The sequence below is a fragment of the Chenopodium album genome, chromosome 7 (genome assembly GCF_948465745.1).
Source record: "Chenopodium album chromosome 7, dcCheAlbu1.1, whole genome shotgun sequence".
In the NCBI taxonomy this organism is placed as follows: Eukaryota; Viridiplantae; Streptophyta; class Magnoliopsida; order Caryophyllales; family Amaranthaceae; genus Chenopodium; species Chenopodium album.
This window is the reverse complement of record NC_137840.1, coordinates 62,605,142-62,625,156: the sequence shown is the minus strand read 5'-3', so window position 1 is coordinate 62,625,156 and position 20,015 is coordinate 62,605,142. Positions and strand designations below refer to the sequence as shown.

The 20,015-nt window shown below is 33.9% G+C and overlaps 1 long non-coding RNA gene across 3 annotated transcripts in view; it reads right to left on the bottom strand.

The window, feature by feature from the left end:
• Window positions 1-20,015, bottom strand: part of LOC145638050 (uncharacterized) — a 47,097-nt gene that overhangs the window by 12,844 nt on the left and 14,238 nt on the right. For 2 of the 3 annotated variants that reach the window (XR_014114597.1, XR_014114596.1), the window contains exon 2: window positions 13,399-13,493. This is a non-coding gene — a long non-coding RNA (uncharacterized LOC145638050). Of the gene's footprint in view, window positions 1-9,216; window positions 9,331-13,398; window positions 13,494-20,015 lie in introns of those variants that run through there. The other variant, XR_014114598.1, reaches the window with a different exon arrangement.

Here is a 20,015-nt window from a genome sequence, read left to right as displayed (position 1 = left end):
AAGAACAGTCAAGCATCACAATATAGCTCAAGTTCAGTAGTTAATTCATTGAGAAAGATCTAATGCAGCTGATGCTACATACTTAGGAGTTTTCTGGAAAATTTGAGTCCAAGTATCTTAATTTCCTATTTGAAGTTGTTAAATTTAACATGTTTGTACTTGAGTTGAGATTAGTTTTTATTCTTTCAAGAGGAAAAATGTAACAGATTATTGCAATATGTTCCTTAAAACAAAGATAGTTAGGTTTAACTAGTCTTCCTATTATTCCCTTCAAACATGTGTTATTAGTCTTTTGATAATAAAACTAATATCCTTTATGTACTATATCTTTATTCCTTCCCACTTGTTTCTTATTCTTGTTTCTTATTCTATCTACTGTTTCTCAGTCAATCTGATTACACCATTGTTGGTGTATATCAAAATCTTTTTCTCAAGCTATTGCAACTAATCAGAACACAAATGAACATGTTTAAAAAAAGACTACGTACCAATCATTTTAATCACTATTTTTGGGGGAGGGGGGAAGGGGTTTGTAGTATGTAACAAGTCACTATTGTTGGACACCAATAGCACACCATTATGGTCTACGAGATCTAACGCATGTTATAACCTTCATGACTTGGTTGTGAATTTGGCAGAGAAATACACAAGAAGAAGAAAGGAGAATTTCCTAAGAATCAGAAGATACAGTTCATCTAGAAGAGACTAAAAGCCATACAGTATAAATTCTTTCCCTCTAAAGAAGGGACCTTGTCAACAATCTAAAACTTACATATTTTACATGACAAGGCAAAAGGTTTTACAGCAAATTAGACACCAAAACACCTATTTGTCCAAAATGGTCATTAAAATCACAAATCCTGGTTGCTCATTTACGTTATTTACTGGTATCAAACTATCTTAACAGTTCCGTTAAAAAATAGCTATCTTAACAGTTATATTATGGTTGCTAGGAGAAATCTATGCTTCACATCAAGTAATGATTCCATCAAATAAATAAATTACCATAAGAAACAACACTGTGAAAAAAAATTTAACACAGTAGACTTCAGGATCTTTTGAAACTACACAAGCTTTGAATTTCCATATAAGATGTATTTTACTTCACAATAATTAATCTCTTCCCTTTCACTAGAAAAATTGCTTCACTTGAACATGATAGAATATGCTAAGCACGCAACACAAATCAATTCTGACGCATATATTCAATCCTTCTCCAATGATACAGTTTGCTAACATGCAAACACCATCCATGAGTTTAATAGAAAATTTGACACCAATAAAAACACATTTATCTCACCAGAGGTCTTACACAAATCATAACCTTCATAACTCTTGTCTGCTCATTTGACAGAGCACTATCACAGAAGATGAAGAAAGGGCAGCATCTCAAGAACCACAAGAGATTGTTGATGCGGTAAGTAAGAATTATCTGTTGTACTTTTGAATAATTAAGTCATTCTCCAAAATCAATCTATTAAAACACATATTTTAAGAATACAAAAAGGGACAATATGCCTCTAGACATCTAATCTTCAAGATCAAAAAAGTTGGTACAAAAGTACCTTTTTTTAGGAAAGTAATTTTAAAGTAACTAAATAACCAACGATAAAACAATCTGATAGTGTAACAAACTAACAATAGTCAAAGAAGTTGTTAAAATACATGTTGGACTATGTTGGTCTCATTATCTTCGAACAGAAGATCAAAAGCACACAGGAAGCTATTCAAATCACAACATGTTCGTACATGATAAACACATTTGACAAAAGAATATAAACCTCTTTTTGTGCAAATTTAATCCCTCTATAACAAAGAGTCTTTAATATTATACTCCCTCCGTTACGAATTACTTGCAACAAAGAGGGAGTTTGCGGACTCCTAGGCAAAATATTGAAAACATGATTAATGAAAAATAAGGGCATACACTTAAGTGTTAATCCAACACCCCCCCAAAAAAAAAAAACAAATTAAATAAAAAATCATATTCCAACAACTCGAATTCAAGAACCACCACCACCACCTAGCACCACAAAACTACCCAACACCACCACCTAGCACCACAAAACTACCCAACACCACCATCTAGCACCACAAAACCACCCAACACTACCATCTAGCACAACAAAACCACCCAACACCACCACCTAGCAACGCAAACCCACTAACCACCCAGCAGCACCAAACCCACTACAACCCACCACCACCCGCCCCAAAACCCACAACCCACCACCACCCACCCCAAAACCCACAACCCACGAACCCAGAACCACAACTCTGAAATCCACCACCCACAACCCGAAACGCACAACCCACGAACCCAGATCCACCACCCACAACCGCAAAACTCACAACCCACAACCCCAAAATCCACAACCCATAACTCGAACCCAAACCCAAAACCCCAAAATTTGAAACCCACAACTCTCTATCATCAATTAAAGCTCTAATTGGTCAAATTTAACAATTAAAATTCTAGATCTAGATTTTTCATGGTTAAATTTGACCATAAAACCTTCAAATATGTGCTTCACTGACAGTGGAAAAGCAATAAGAAGAGGAAGAGAGAGAAAATGCCACAACAGTAAGGATGACAGGACGACAGCAGTGACTTCCGGCGACAGTGGTGTCTCCATAGAATGTTGTGGTCGAATCGAGGGGAGATGAACAAAGAACAAAATTTCTGATGAATAGAATGGAGATTGGTGGTGATGGTGGTGAGAATGAATATAGATGGAAGGGGAATGATTTTGGTGGAAATAATTAAGTTAATCAATGTTAGGATTTAAGTTAATAAGTTAAAATAATTAGTTTAATTAGGGTGTTTAAAAAAAAGTAAGGGTGTAGGCGTCGCTCGAAGTGCGCCTACGTTAAAAGCATGTGGTGAATATGCTTGGCACTCATAGGAAGTGGGAATTGACATATACGATTAGGGACAAGGAAAGTAGGGAGCCGCCAACAAGTTTTTAAGGAGCTTGTAAACCGTTCACGGATCATTATAAGGCAACCACGAATAAGGGACAACGAAGGCAACAACGATTGACCCGTGAAGGTTACACCCCATTCATAATCCATGAGATTACTAACTCCATATGGTTCGGAACCACGAAAGGAGGATCGGGGATGATGGTACGAAGTGAGTCATGGAGTCACATTCGCCCGTATTGGCCTCTACTCGATTCTTATAGTGAAAAGTGATTCCTGCAATCTCAAAGGCGTACAAACAAAATATTCAATTCGCTCCAAACTATTATTAAGCTAAATTGGTTGAATATTAATGCAACATATAATTCTAAAATATTTGTGACCACTTGATTTAACAACAAGATTAAAAAGGAACCTAAGCCGGTTGTCCAAATTATCTTATTAGTCGTGATTTCCAATTACATATTCCCTTTAAACATGCAATATAGTGATCATAAAAAATAATAGAATAACATCAATATTGGAAGCAATTCAACAATAATAGCGTTAGTCAAATTAAATATAAAATAACCTAATCATGATACTAGCAATATTATAATAAAGTAAGAGTAATTAATTTAATTAATTACTTACATTCTGCGCGTTCCCTTAAATTGCTACATCATGAATAAATTGTTAGTAACTTCAATAAAAATATAAATCAAATGGAAATTAAATTAAATAAAAAGTAGAGTTGATTTGGTCCAAACCCTCAGTTATTTGTACCTTTCACGCCTTGGTTTAAGGACGGAACCTTGGGTTAAGTATAGACTCCTTGGAGTGCTTAGGGGAATTATTATGGAAGAATAAGGAGGCTAGAAATTAGGTTAAAGAGGGAGAAGAGAATAATTTTTGGGTGTAAGGTGAGAGAGAATGATTATTGCTGCCCCCGTACATCAACGCCTTGGTTTAAGGACGGAACCTTGGATTAAGTATAGACTCCTTGGAGTGCTTAGGGAAATTATTATGGAAGAATAAGGAGGCTAGAAATTAGGTTAAAGAGGGAGAAGAGAATAATTTTTGGGTGTAAGGTGAGAGAGAATGATTATTGCTGCCCCCGTACATCAGAAATGAGGGGGTATTTATAGAGAAAATGTGCTGAGGGAGCACACGGAACCCTAAAATAATAAAAACCCTAAAAAAGTATCTCGCGACACGGCAAAGTGTACCGTGACACGGGAAATCCCACCGTCGGACGGGAAACTTTCCCGTGACACGATACAAATTTGCGTGACACGGGAAATATTTAGGTTACGGGAAGTGAAAACGCGTTTAGGGATTACGCGGAGAAAACACGGAGCAATCCCGTGGCACAGGATGTGCATCGTGACATGGGAAGAAATGCCGTGACACGACATTGTCCACCGTGGCACAGTGCAGTATGCCATGTCACGGTGTAAAAAGTACGCGGAAATTACACGGAATATTTTCGTGTCACGGAATGGGCACCGTGACACGGGAAATTGCACCGTGACACGGTGTAAAATCCCATGACACGGGAGAAAATTGTGCAGAAATACTAAAATGGGCACCGTGTCACGGGAATCAGCCCCGTGACACGTCAGCTTTTGCCACGTCACGACATTTTTGCTGCTGCACGGTAATTTCAGTTTTTTACCCGTTTTTAAAATAATCATAACTTTTGATCCGTAACTCGGAATAAGGCATATAATATATAACTGGAAAGCTTATCAAGTCTACTTTCCAACACAATTAGAATAAAGTCAAAATGATATGTAGATTTTAATATATGAACGTTTTAGTGGAAGGGTGTCGGTTTTAGGTCGAGTTTAGTGTTTTGCTCATATCTTTTTCATTATAGCTCGGAATTGGGCTTATGATATATGGTTGGAAAGCTTATTTAAAGGCCTATACAACAAAATAATAATTGGATCAAAATTGTATAGCCATTAAATCAGTTTCTCTCAGCTTTGCGATGTGGACACGAAAAGTGGAAAATAGGTTATGGTTTAGGGAAATGAGCTAGAAATTGGATTGGTTCATGAAATATATTGGATAGAAAATGGATTTAAGCACTCCAAAGATTAAATACTCAACTTGACCAATAATGGCGGTGAAAGGTGTTCATCAACGGGTTTGGTTTTGAGGAGACATTTTTAGGTGTCTACAAAGGGCAATTTTGTAAAATCACATATAAAAACTTACTATAAAAGGAAAAAAAAGTTTGTTGCAAGTAATATGTAAAGACCATTTTTAGTAATTGTTGCAAGTAATTCGTAATGGAGGGGTTACGTATTTACACACCATGACTAGAAACTAATTAGATAGCTGCATCTCTTTAGAGATCTTACACAAATCAGTACCACTGTATTTTTTATGGATATAAATAATGACTCATCCAAGAAATTTAACTCATGTAGTCATCCTACTCGTTTGACAGATCAATGTAACACGAGGAAAGAGAACTAGCTTTACAATAAGCACAAGGTAGCTATTACAAGTATAGAGAAAACACTTAGTTCACACAAGGGAATAACAAAACCTAAATGGACATGAGGTGAAAGCAAACTATAAACATACTAGGTTATTCCCGTGCAATGCACGGTTAGAATTAATTTTTTTTTTTTATAACTTATGTTCTTGTGCATTACATTGTATATAAAAGTTAGAGTCAGATATATATAAAAACAATTTACAATTAAGGATACATATGAGCCACATTATTTATAGCTAATAATTGAAAAGGTTGAAAGAATTTTTTTTATGGATGCATATTAATGAATATGATGAAAAAAATACACAATATACAATTAGAACCAATGTCATCAAAATTATTATTTTAGCTTCCAACAATTAACAGGTTTGTATAGTAGTTAAAATCATCTATTTGATTTTTTAGTCATAATGCATAAAACAATTTTCAAAACCAATAATATAATAGTTTAGCTTTAAAATAAAATAAAAAAATAAAGATGATGTCATAAAGCATTTAGGCAGGAAATTTTTTTATCAGAAAACAACATGTTTACAATTTTGGAGAAAAATGATGTCAGCATGTTTTGTTTTAGTATTAGTTAATAGATTTAACTTTGTTTGTTGTTGAGTTAGAAATGAGAACCACATCTCAGCTTTGATGTTTGGATTTTGCTCCATATTTAATCATCCTCCTCTCCCTTGCTCATATAGCCTCATCCCAAAACAATTCACAATTAAATTAACCACAACTAAACATATGCAGATATGCCACTCATCCTTTTGTTTGACCTTCCTTTTCTTCCATGCTTTCCAAAAAAAACACCTTCCCCTTTTTTTTTCCCAAAAACCACAACTCTATCTACTAACCACCTTTTATCTTCCGTTCCTTCTGCCCCAAATAAAAAAAAAACACCAGACAACCTCTCCCTTATTCGTATGATCAAAAACATTATAAATAGCTACAATCGACCAAGTTGTTGAATATTCCCAAATCAAAGCCACATTTCCCATTTAAGACATTTTTAGAAAGTTGATTAAAAAAAAGACAATGGGAGTTAGGGGGCATTTGGTACAGGGTATTAAAGAAAGGGAAAGAGAATAAAGAGGGTTGATTCCCATTGTTGGTGTTTTTTTTTTTTTTTTTTTGAAGAACGACGGTGCTTAATTAATAATTAAGGGGATATTAGAGTTTACAAAAGTTGGTCCAACGTGACCCAAAGTTACATCCTGGGAGACATTTGAATGTGAAACATTTGCGCAGTCAGTTTGCAAGAGATTAATACATTCCAAGGGAGGCATAAATAATACAAAAGACTGATTTATCACACTTAGACTCCTTCTTGCTTCTCTAGCCAAGATGTCTGCAACCGCGTTCTTCCCTCTTTCTCCATAGTACAGCTGGACATCAGGTCTGTGCTGCAGGTGCTCCCTGCATTCAAGCATTTTGGGGGTTAGAACAGAACAGTTGGCATCCTTCATCTCATCCACAATTTGCTTGCAATCTGTTTCCACATGGCAGTTTTGCCAACCAGTTTCTGTTATCCATGACAATGCCATAGATAAAGCCTTTAGCTCAGCATCTTTAGGTGAGTTGCAGTAGCCTTTCCAGTGAATACCCTGAATCCAGTTCCCTGCATGATCCCTACAAACAGCTGCACAACCCGTCTCTTTGGAAGTTGTAATGAAGGAAGCATCCACATTAATTTTTAAGAAGTTGGAGGGGGGGGGTTCCCATGTATGAGATTTGGGCTCTGATCCAGCTGAGTGTGAGGTAGAGTAAAACCACTCAGTAGCAGCCCAGATACAATGGGATACAGAGGTGTGAATGGGGGAGTTGGTATGAGAGAAAATCCAAGAGTTTCTTCTCTTCCAAATATGCCATAGTGCAAAAGAAAAAAGGATGTTCCAGGGAATATCATTATGGGTGGGTTGTTTGTGTTTGAGGTTTTTGATAAGCCAATCATTACAAGAGTCAGATTGGTTCTTGGTACAGGGAGCAGGGAAGGTAATTGAGTTCCAAAATTCAGAAGCTCTTGGGCAGATTTGAAGGAGGTGGAGTAAGTTTTCTTCCATAGAAGGACAGAAAGGGCAATGGTGTGTTTGGCTGCAATTTCTTATGGCTAGGTTTGCTAAAGTAGGAAGCCTATCCCATAGTAGCTGCCAGAGAAACACTTTGATCTTAGGAGGGAAATTAGTATTCCAAGCACTACTCCAATCCAGGTCATGAATAGAATCACAGTTTTTGCTGGTCAGCCATCTTCTAGCACTGGAGCTATCAAACTTGCCATTTTTTGACCAACTAGTGAAGTTGTAATCTTCAGAATTAGACAAGTTGTAACTACAGATCCTAGAGTATATTTCTTCAGGTAGTTGATATCCCACCTCATTTTCCATCTCAGATTTGGTTAGATTAAGGACAGAGCTGAGGAGTTTTGACCTAGACAAGAAATTTCTAGGTCCAGCAAGAAGCTCAGCAGGAGCATCATGTTGCAGCCACTTATCCTGCCAGAAGTTGATGGTGTTGCCATTCCCAACCTCCCACCTAAGGCTATGCTGGAATAAGTCCCAGCCCCTTTGTTGGTGTTTGCAATGACATTTTATCCATCCCTTTGCCCTCTTCATTCCCCCAAAATATTCTAGCTTGATTCCCCAAACCCCCCTTGGTATTCCCATTCCTTGGCACCTTCTCACCACCATACACCTACCTCCATCCTTAGCACCACTAAAGGCACTAACCAATCACGACAGCGCACCTACACCACCACCAACCCACACCATTGGCGCAACCCTTCCACCACCACCACTCTTACCACCCACAAAACCCCCACCTTAACCCACACCACCCTTTCACAACCCATGAAACCCCCATTTCTGCCCTCACTGCCACAACCCTACTCGAACCTACACCGCTACACCTTAGAAACCCACCAACAATCAACTGTCATCAACTAAAAACCCACCGCCACCTTGGAAACTCACCCAAACCTACCCAAAAATCAACCATCATCCACCATAAATCCAACCCCACTATCAATTACCCACCCTATCCACCAAACACCCCCCTTCTTAATCTAGAAAAATGTAGATCTAAGATAGAAATAAGAAATAGAACTATAAGAGAATTATAGATAGAGGGAAGTTACTCTAATGAAATGGATGGTGGTATCCCGATGGAGCTTCATGTGCTGCAAGTTTAGTTGTGGAGGGGGAGATGGGGTTGAGGAGGAGGGTGATTGTTGCTGTTAATTTTTTTTTCTCTTGATTATTAAACAAACATCATAGTAAACACAAGGGTTTTTAATTCTTTCACCTCCTTTCCCTTTCTTGATTTCATACCCTTTTGTTTTACCAAATGCTTTCTAAACGAGAATAAAAGAATAAGAAACTTGAGTGTAGTTGATTGGAAATAATACAAATAAATAAATAAAAAAACTGCAGGCTTTGGTTGATTAAAAACGTAGAAGAAAATACTTAGTGGGACATGATTATTAAGGTGAATTAGGTAAAAAAAAAAAAAAAAGTGGAGAAATGAGACTCTTTTCTAGGGACAATAGTTTTGGGTGGAATAGAACTATTGTTTGTTGATAAAGGGATTACTATATCAATGAGGCCATTAAACAAAAGACTTGATAAACACTATCCACATCATTGACTATTTAATAATAGTTGGAAAATTAAAGTCCTTAAGAAGAACGTTTTAAATTATTTAATCACAATACATTCACATGGAGATTGAGGTCTTCATGTCCCTACATATCTACGACCTCAAAAATCAAGCACCACAAGTCTATGTTGAGTTGTTGTACCAGGGATCACCTTACAATCAACGTAACTCTTCCTTTGAGCATTCCTTAGGACCATAAGTCAATAGGTGAGAGATCACATGTCCATTGAAATTTCCCCCAATGACTAACTTCTCACTCCTTAAACCTTTTGCACCACTTCATCCATCAAAGTCATCCTAAAATTCTTGTCTTACAAAGTCATCCAATCTTGTGGTGCATAAGCACTTATAATTGTTACAAACTCATCACCTATCACAAGTGTAACACTCATAATCCGATCACTCCTTTTAGACACCTTAACCACATCATTAAAATATTTCCGATCAATGAGGATATCGCTCCATAACTACCCTTATCCTTACCCGAGTACCAAACCTTATAACCCCATGGAGCTACTTATTTTCACTAAATAAGCCACTTTACAACTATCTATTCAACAATGCTAGTATATGACAAACACACGTAATAAAAGCCTATATATGTACCAATCTATTCTAATGCGTAAATTAAATCCTTATTCAGTGAAGTCTAAAAAGCACTTTAAGACAAGGAAAGATGACAAGCTTGATACATAATTAGACACCCGCAATAATACCTTAAACAAATTACAAGCCTTTGGCTAACTCAATGACTTTTTTTTTTCCATACATTTGCATAATATTATTTCACAAGATGTAGAAAGGACAATCAACCAAGAATTACAAGAGACAACTAATGTGGTAAAAAAAATATTCATCCTATTATTTTTAAAGTTTTAAGCATAATATTTATTCCCTAAAACAATACTTGTATATCTTCTCTTAATATGAAGTATATAAAGTACAAAATATGAAATACAACACAGATATTTTATGTGGAAAACCCTTCTTCAACAATAAGGGAAAAAAACCACTATCCTAATCACCAAGGAAGAAAAACTTAACCAATAATATTTAGAGAGCAATGATAAAACCACTACTAAATTATTAGGTACAAGAACAACTACGATTAGTATCCTTAATAATGGTACTTATAAAGCTAAACAATTTCTCACCATCTATATTATAATTATTTCACATCAATAACTACCTTACAATATTATTTAATGTACACATACAATACTCTTGTTATTCTTCTTCTGCTTTCCATCATTCTTCTCTCGATATAACCAAATCATGAATATGAATTTGGTTATCTTTCTTTTCCTTTTCCCTTTTCTCTTTTTCTTTCTCATGTTATATTTTGTTTTAGGGAGAGTAAACCAACATCATATCGAGTTCACTTTAAGAATAAATTTTTAATACTACCTCTGTTTCATATTATGTGCAACATTTACTAAAAATGGATGCTACACTTTATTTGCAACAAATGTTTTCTTTCCTTTTATTGATTGTCAATTCTCTCTATCTCTCTCCTCATCACATGTTTTTTTTTTTATATTTCTCTCTCCATTAACCACTCACATACAAATTTTGTCTAGGAGTCCGTGTTGATGTTTTTGTTGCACATAATATGTAACGAAGGTATTATTTTCAATTGTAAGTTTCTTGATGTATAAATTAACATCTTATGCTAAAAATATACACAAGAAAAAAAGGAAACGACTTCTCTATAATGCATGTTGTCGAATAATTGAATCTTTTAAGTTTCATTGTTATAATCACTTACATTATAAGTGCAAGCAAAAACGGGTATTTTTCCGATAGAACTTAAGTATTTATATATGATTTTCCTTGGACTACCTACATGCCTTAATTATATGTTTGCAATAACATATTGTCATACTAGTTAAAGCTCTAACAACATTTTTTATGTTAAAATTACAGGTCATTTCTATAATTGCATCGGAGATCACCCCTGACACATGCTCTCTATTAACAAAACTAGCAATGAAGTTTGGACCCTTAGGATCTAGTATAGTAAACCTATTGGTATCAAACCATCCGTTATTTAGTTGAAGGGTTTCATTTGCAGTTGCTGGGGTTATGTTTTTAATCATCTTCACCTTATCTGTTTGCCTCACTAAAAGCCCAATATTTATGTTGGAGAAAAATAAAAAAGATGAAGCGAAAAGGATTCTCCAACGAATGAGTCGGAAAGATAATATTGAAGAGACATTGGATAAATTGGAGGATTTAGTAATTAGAAGCAAGACAACTTCTTCAATAACACTAATAAAACAGTTAAGCCGTCCACCACTCATCATCACCATTTTTATAGCCACCTTACCCATCTTTACTACCGTTGGCACGATCCAATTTTATGGCCCCGTATTATTACAATCAGCCAACATCTCACAGCAAGCTACATACTTACCTCCCATATTCATAGCAGTAATACAAATATCCACTAGCCTCCTAAGCCTGGGCATGGTAAAGATATTTGGTAGAAAAAAGGTATTGTTGTTCTCCATCTCGTCAAGAATGATTTTGGAGGTAAATTTAATTTACTTTCCTTATAATGTTTCATTGAAATACTATTTAAATAAGCGTTTTCCAAATGTAAGCATCATATATCTACTAGTTCCACAATATGATATATCTTATAACCTTAATGGTCTGAACTATTAATGAACGAACCGAATCATAGCGCATTTGTTATTTTTAAAATGGGAAATGACTGGCATCATCTCATTATATCTACCTTTATTTATTTTCATGTGATAAGTCATCATGAAGAAATCTTAATATTACGCAATTGTATAATGAAAATTTTTTCTTACTTGTCAAAAATTAATGTTAGTAGGTGATATTATGCATTGAATTTTACAAGAATTCTCACGTGTTAACATATTTTAACTTTTCACAATCTACGCTCATCATTGGAGGCATTTACGTGGCGATGAATTCATTTTTACAATTACCAGATGATTGGCTCAGTGGCGGATCTTATACTAGTAAACTATATGGGGGGCCAAGTTATAAAATTTAATAAATTCTAATTAAAATTATAGATATATAACTATTTACAAAAAACAATAATCTGACTGGTGTCAAGTTTTAAAAAAATGACATCAATCGTCCTCACTTAACTATTATAGAGGCTTCCTTCAAAAAAAAAAAAGAACAACTATTATAGAAGCTTGTTACATACAATTAAAATATGATAATTAAATAATAAATTACTATAAGAAAACAATATGCGAGTTTGATCTAAAATTTTACTTTATACAACTTATATGGGCCAATAGATGCAAACAACATATCATGATACACGTACAATATATGTACAAAAATAATATAATTATTAAAAAATACATACCATTTTGATTTGTAGTTGTTAAATTGTAAATAATAAAATAAATTTGTAATGATGTCATGATTTGAGCGTAAAAAATTAAGGTCTCGATAAAAAATAAATTTAAATATTAATTTTTCTTAATTAAGTATTAAAAGTATCTATGTTATATTAGGTTTTAATTTCCATTTATTTGAACCAACTTGAAAAAGTTGTTGTATTTGTCACTAGCTTGACATAATATTTTTATCATGCTCTTCTAATAACTCTTATAAAATTAATAGGGGCCGAACCCTTATGAGCCTAATGAAGAACCTCCCCTGGTTGGCTGGAAGTATCATTCACGACAGATTCAAAAGAAATAGGATCCACACTTGCAATGACACTAGGACCACTCCAAAACGCTATCACGACGAGTATTTCAATATTATTAGTTTGCAAGTTAAACAAAGCAATTTTCTTTTTATTTATGTTTTGGGATGTCATAGTTGGTTTATTCATAGTCTTCTTTGTACCAGAAACAACTAACATAAAAAATTCTGACATAGTTAGCAAGGTTTGGAGTAGGCATTGGCTATGGAAGAGGTATGTTAGGACTAGTGATACATATGAGTAGATAGTGTTATATTACACTACACTATTGTAAACCTATGTCATGTGTAACTTTTCCATCAAGGTTTATCCTATAATGTTTATTCCATTGTTATGTTCAAATCAAATTTTAAGTTGCGTATGGATCAAGATTAGCATAACATTATTCCTTATAAATCACATAACAAGACGTTAGAAAGAACTTGTTAATTAATATCATTTATCCGAGAATAAAACTACTCAATCAATTTGGAAACATTAAGGACTTAGGATTTGAAAAGCTTTATATTCATTTCTCGCATAAGAAAACTAGCTAAACCTAATTTCAACACAGGTAACATGTAATGTGCAATTTAAGAGAAAGTAATATGTAAAGCACTGCTTATAAAAGAACAAAATTATTAACCTCAAGTTTCCAATCCTACTTTCCTTTGTATTCAATAAATCTATGCCCAACATGAAATCCTTAGATGATAGCAACCAAAACTACATCCTCGTAATCTATACAAAGAAGACAAAGAAATGAGCTGGTAACTTAGTGAAGAGTGATGAAGTAAGTAACTTTACACAGGCCAAACTAATAAAATTAACAATAGACAAGATAGACTATAACGAATTCCACATCATTTCTACATTATATTCCCATAGTATATCTCCTCTAATCAATTACCTTAGCAAAGCAGGAAGATATGAAAAGTGATCTGTACCCCAAATAGCACTCAATATAAATCATGTCGATACACAGAAATCAAACACCAAACTCCCAAGAACTAGATTAGGTCCTATCTTACAGAAATTTTAAGTACAAGCTTTCAAACCAACAAGTAACAACTAAAGCAGATTATTAACCACCTTTATATAGCAGATAATACATAAAGCATAGGGACTGGATTTCCAAACATGGTTAAAGGTTTGTGGAATTTGGCTTTTAGTATTCTTAAAGTAATTAATTGAATTTCTTGATGATGTGAGAATCATTCTTGGTTACAACAATCACCACATTGACATATATTGAATTTCAAAATTCTAATTTGATGCTTTGTTTTATGCATGCGATGTAAAAAGTAGATTTTGTATTCTACTCTAGTTCCCTTTTCTGATTCACTTTGCATTTTGAGAATGAAGCCATGCAGAATCTAGCTCCATGGTAATGTTAATGCCTAACGACTTTGTTGATTAAGCCAATGCCTTGCAGTTATTTTAGTTTGTATCAATCTGAACCACTTTTATACTCCCTTCTATACACTTTACAAAATTGGATGGTACCAAAATTAACAAGGTCTCTTTTTCTATTTGAGATATTTTTTAAATGGTTAGATTTCTATGTCTACGAGAAATTTCTTATATTTGAAATATCGTAAATAACCATCCCAAAAAGCACACTATGTTAGCAAACCACCAATTTCTTACAAAATAAAAAAATAGCACCCCTTAAAGTCGAAACCAGTGGATATCACCACCCCTTCTCCTACTCCCGCCAGATGACTAAGGGGCCTACATTCTTATTTTCCCTCCTTTTTTCTATTATTTTTCACGATTGTTTGTCTGCAATTTACCTTCATACTAACACCATCTCATCACCACCGAACATCTTCATCATATCATCCGTCAAGCCGCCACCTTATTCAAAGCTCCACCACCACCAACCACGGGAGTACTTGTACCTAGTCAAGGTAGTTTGCTCATTTGAGTTTTAATCAGGCTTCCAATAAAATTAAATAGTCTAATTTAGATAAATTTAATTTTAATAAAATTATACCAATTGAATTGGAGAGGTTTGGTGGTTAAAATATTTCTAATATGTGGCTTTAATATCATTTAAATTGAATTCATTGATATTAAAGAAGTTAATGATGATAGAATTAGTTAAAACAAGTCATCTCCTAGTAAATTTTTGTTTCTTTATACTTCTCAATTCTACAAGTTTTAATTGTTTTTTTTTTAATTATGGATTTTATTGATTTAAACTTACTTTTCATTCAATCATACGAATAGAATCTGAATTGAGTTTTTTTTAGAGCTTTTATAAAGTGGGTTCCATATGAATTATTCCATTTTGACTCTTAGTTCATTGAGTATTAGTAACATTTTGTTTCCTAGTCATTGAGTGTGCCTTACCACCTCGTGCGCTCTTCGTGCACCTCAAGCGCCTAATATGTGCCTAATAAAAAAGGCCTCGCCGAGGCCAAATAAGTGCTTACCCTCTATCGCCTTGCGCCTCTAGGCGCTTTTTAAACACTGTTCTAATTGCCTATCTAAATGGTTATGGTTATGGGGGCACACTTGCATTGTAAATTAGAAGTACTTGCTTAGATCTTGTAATATAGGTTTCCATTATTTGGTTTAGATTCTATAATATTGTTAGTTTCGTATTTATTATTCTAATTCTTTTTTGTAAAATAAAATTGATTGAATTCGGAAGAATGCAATTTGATTGATATTTGGGTAAATGGTTTATTTTGTATATTATATGCATGGTAATAATATGAACCTCTTTCCACATCGCACAATCTCTCCGTGATTATCAATCTTTTTGGTTGTGGTAATTGGAGTCAACTCACTCAAGGCAAGACATTGACTAAATACAATTGTGATTTTATTTGATATTATTATTGTCTGCCTATTGCTGATTTACCTATAATAACTTCCATTTATCTCTACATGTCACTAAGAAATCACAGTCTAATATCTTAGTTATGCTATTGTGCTTAAATAATTTAAGAAGTTTGTTTTTATTTCCATGTGAGAATCTAAAACTTTGATTGAATGACATGCTAGCTTTTTGACAATGTGAGAAATATATGTGCTCAATTAGGTTCTTTGAAGTAACATATATGTCCATTTATTCCTTTTGCATTCCAGTTCCACCTGCATAGGCTCAAACTTACCACTACAAGAAAAATCACTTTTCGTAGCGATTATTTCGTAGCGATTGTACATTCGCTACAATATGCAAGTATGTTTGTGAAATAACTAAGGATGTCATATCATTTTTACAATCGCCATGGTTTTCCCTTATAAAATCGATACAAAAAACATAATAATACATATCCACACTATTTTTACACATTTATATAATTTTGAGAAATCGTATCATTTACAATCGCCACTAAATCCTAAAAATCGATACGAAAAGCCTTTTCAACACTAGATATATAAATATTGTTTGACAAAGAGTACATAAAATATTTCATAACTTATTGGTGAAACATTTAATATAAGAGTTTGAGGTTGCATGTTCGAATCTTGTAAAGATCATACGCATGTTTTTTTTTTTTTTTTTTAAAGAAAATGAGTTAAACATTTATAGCGATTGTAATCGCTACAATAATCACCACGATTGGATGTAGTTTTTCGTATCGATTATTGAGGCCAACCCCAGCGATATTGAAAACCACTACTAAAGGCTAAGGCAACGGGGGATATTGTATTGAATGACCATTCGTTGGGAAAGCTTTTTGTTGCAATTACAATCGATACTAAAGGTTAAAATAATCGCTACGAAAAGGTTATTTTCTTGTAGTGTACTTAGATACGCTCACACTTGCCCAAATTGGTTAAATTTGAGCTAGATAGGTTAATCTTGCCCCATACTTCCATAAGTTCCATTTCGGTCCCATTATGTTCTCTACCAGCTATTTTTGCTTCGACTTTATCCAAATAGGTTAGCTTATGCCTAGAAACCTAATTTGTGCACAATTTGGTTCTTTTGGGTGGGATATGTTCAAATATGCCTTTATTTGTTATAATTCAGCCTACTTAGGCTCAAACTATCCCAAAATGGTTGAATTTGAGTTAAGTAGGCTCAAACACCCCCCTAGGTGGCAATTTTGTTCGAATTTGATTCGAGGAAAAATCTCCAATTCGAATATGATAATAAGAAATTTGAATCTGAGTCCACTAACAAAAGTCCAAATCCGAATGAGTGGTGGATCGAACTCGGATCTTGTGTATGGGTCCACGACCCATTTAAAGGTATCGTCTATTTTTTCATTTCATCTGACTCCTTATACAGTATATAAATATTCCATATGAAACCAAATCCTAACTATGTCCTTTACCCCAAATGCCACATTCCACTTCCATTCATCTCCTATATAATCTCTTTTTCTATCCCCTCTTTCTTAGCACCTTGTAGGGAATAATTTCAAGCCTTTAAAATCCCACTAGCTTGAACCCCACTGTGATCATACACTAAAGTACGGTGGCGTCCAAAAGGGAAGAAGATAGAGCAAAGGAGTCGCCAACAAGTTTTTTTAGGAACTTGTAAACCGTTCACGAGATGAAGGTTACACCCCTTAACGATCTAAGAGATCGTCAACTCCATAAGGTCATGAACCAAATAAGGGTTCGGGGATGATGGTACAAATCCAACCTAAAAGAGATTGAACCTGCCCTAATAATAGGCCTCTACTTTATTCTGCTCGTATTCATGTGCGCTTTCTGACTAACATACAATCAATACGATTAACCCTAAACATGTTTAATCTATGTTGGTTGAATATTAATACACAAATAAAATATTATTAGCGATCACTTGAATTATAATCACATTAACCATAAACAAGATTATTAATTATCTTATTAAGCATGATTACAAGTACAAATTCCCTTTAACATGCATAAAAAGGCGTGATCAAGCAATAAAGAATAAATATCAAGCAACATAATAAATAATCATAATAATCATGAACAATAAAATTATAATCATAATAATAATAATCATAATCATGTTCATGTTAATATTAAAGCATAATAAAAATAGCAAGATCCTAGGCATGATACTAACAAGATTAATAACAAACCCTAGCATGTCACTAAGCAATAAAAATCAAATCTTTAACCCTAACATGATACTAACATAAATAAATATTAGGAAGAACATAAAAGGCATCATAGCAATCATATTTAATATTAAAAATAACCTAGACATGATACTAGGAACATCATAACAACAATATAAACATGATTTCTACATCATAATATCAATAAATCAATTAAAGCACTTACTTTGATGCCTCGTACCTCTTTCTAATAACAAAATACACACGTTAGTAACTTCAAGGAAAAATAATAATCAAAGCAATTAAATTAAATAATTGAAAGAGAGATTTGGGACCAAACCCTCAGAAATTAAAACCTTTCACGTCTAGGGCGAAGGCAACTTCGAATATGGCTAGGTGTTTCTAGATCTTGTGAATGCGGAATTTTGTATGAAAACAAGGTCAGAAAGAATTGAATGAATTAAAGAATGCTAATTAAAACTTGTGAATGAGGAGAATTGGTGAATGATGGATGTAGATGATGAATGTAGATTGTAGGTCGATGATTCTTGATTGTAGGTGAATGAAAACGGAATTTTTAATACAATATTTATAGAGAAAATCAGCCAAAAAAGATAATTTAACAAAACAGAGTCTGACGCACGCAAAACGAGGTTGGCGCCAACCCTGGCTAGCTGGCGCCAGGCACCAGTGGCTAGCGCCAGGTGCCAAGGCCTGGGGTTGGACGCCAGTCTTGTTTTTAACGCGTTTTCGAAAATCCGATAAGTTTACCGTACTGGAGGATAAAATAATATAATTTCTTCGAAAATGCTATTTGATTTTGATTAAAACTCTGAAAAGTCAACAAAGTCAACTTAATCAATGCTAATTGAATTAGGAATGAAAAGAACCTTCTAGAAGATTCTAGAAAACTAAAACCATTCCTAATTGCATTAGGAATGATAAATCATATTAGGCCCTCCCCTAGATCATTGGGCTGCATATAAAGCTCAAACCGGGCCCAGTTTAGTAAATTGGCCATAACTTCCTCAATATTCATCGGAATTGGGCTTATAATATATCGTTGGAAAGGTCTTTGCAAACCCCATCCAACTACACTACTATTGGACCTATATCATGGACCAACCAAACTGGATTGGCTGTTTTCTTAAAATAAGTTTTCAAAAACAGAGAGAAGAGAAAAGAATTAAAAACTATCCGCAACACTAGACTTTCCACACTTTCACTTCATTCAATTATGATTCGACGTGAAAGGTACTCATCACTGGGTTTGGTTTTAGGGAGACACAAATGGGTGTCTACACACCTCTTCCCTTAATTTCTTACTATCACTACGTGAAAAAATGAATTTGGCACCGGTTCAAACCCAGCCTAAGGCACCGGTTTGAACCGGTGCCAATGTGGGGGGTGCCAAAAAGGGGTTTAAAAAGGCACCGGTTCAAACCGGTGCCAAAACTTGAAATTGGCACCGGTTAACCGATGCCAAAAATGGGTTAAAAAAAATTATGGAATTGTTTTTGGCACCGGTTAAAAGTGCCAAAAAATTATAATTTTTTTTTTTATGGTTAGAACATCAAACAATTAAAAATCGACAAAATTATTTAGAACATCAAAATATAGATCGAATTTCAATCAACATAATAAAAAATTTACAATATATAATCAAAACAATTTTACAATATAGATCAATACAGTAGTAGTTCAATTACAACATATAAAAAAAAAATTTCAATATAAATAAAAAAATAAACTCAATATTCTTGCATCTTGATTCTTCCATTTAAGATCTAACTCAAGATACCTGCACCAATTAAAGCAAAAAAAAAAAACGATTAATATAATTAAGCTTCGAAAAAAAACCAACTAAGATTCAAACCCAGAAAAAAATTTGAAATCGCAAAAAAATTAAATCGAAAAATACCCAATCGAAAAAAAATAACCAAGAAATCGAAAAACAAAAAATCAAAATCGAAAACAAATTGTATTAAAATCGAATAAACAACAAACAAAAATCAGAAAAAAAAAATCAAAATTGAATTCGGAAACAAAATAACCCAGAAATCGAAAACAAAAAAATCGAAATTGCTATCGAAATAAAAACTCAGAAATCGAAAATTAAATAAAAATCGAAAAAAAATAAATCTATTAAAATCGAGTTAAAAAAACCAGAAATAAAAAAAAAAATCAATTAAAATAAAAGAAAATTCGAAAATCAGTTAACAACCCAGAAAATAAAAAT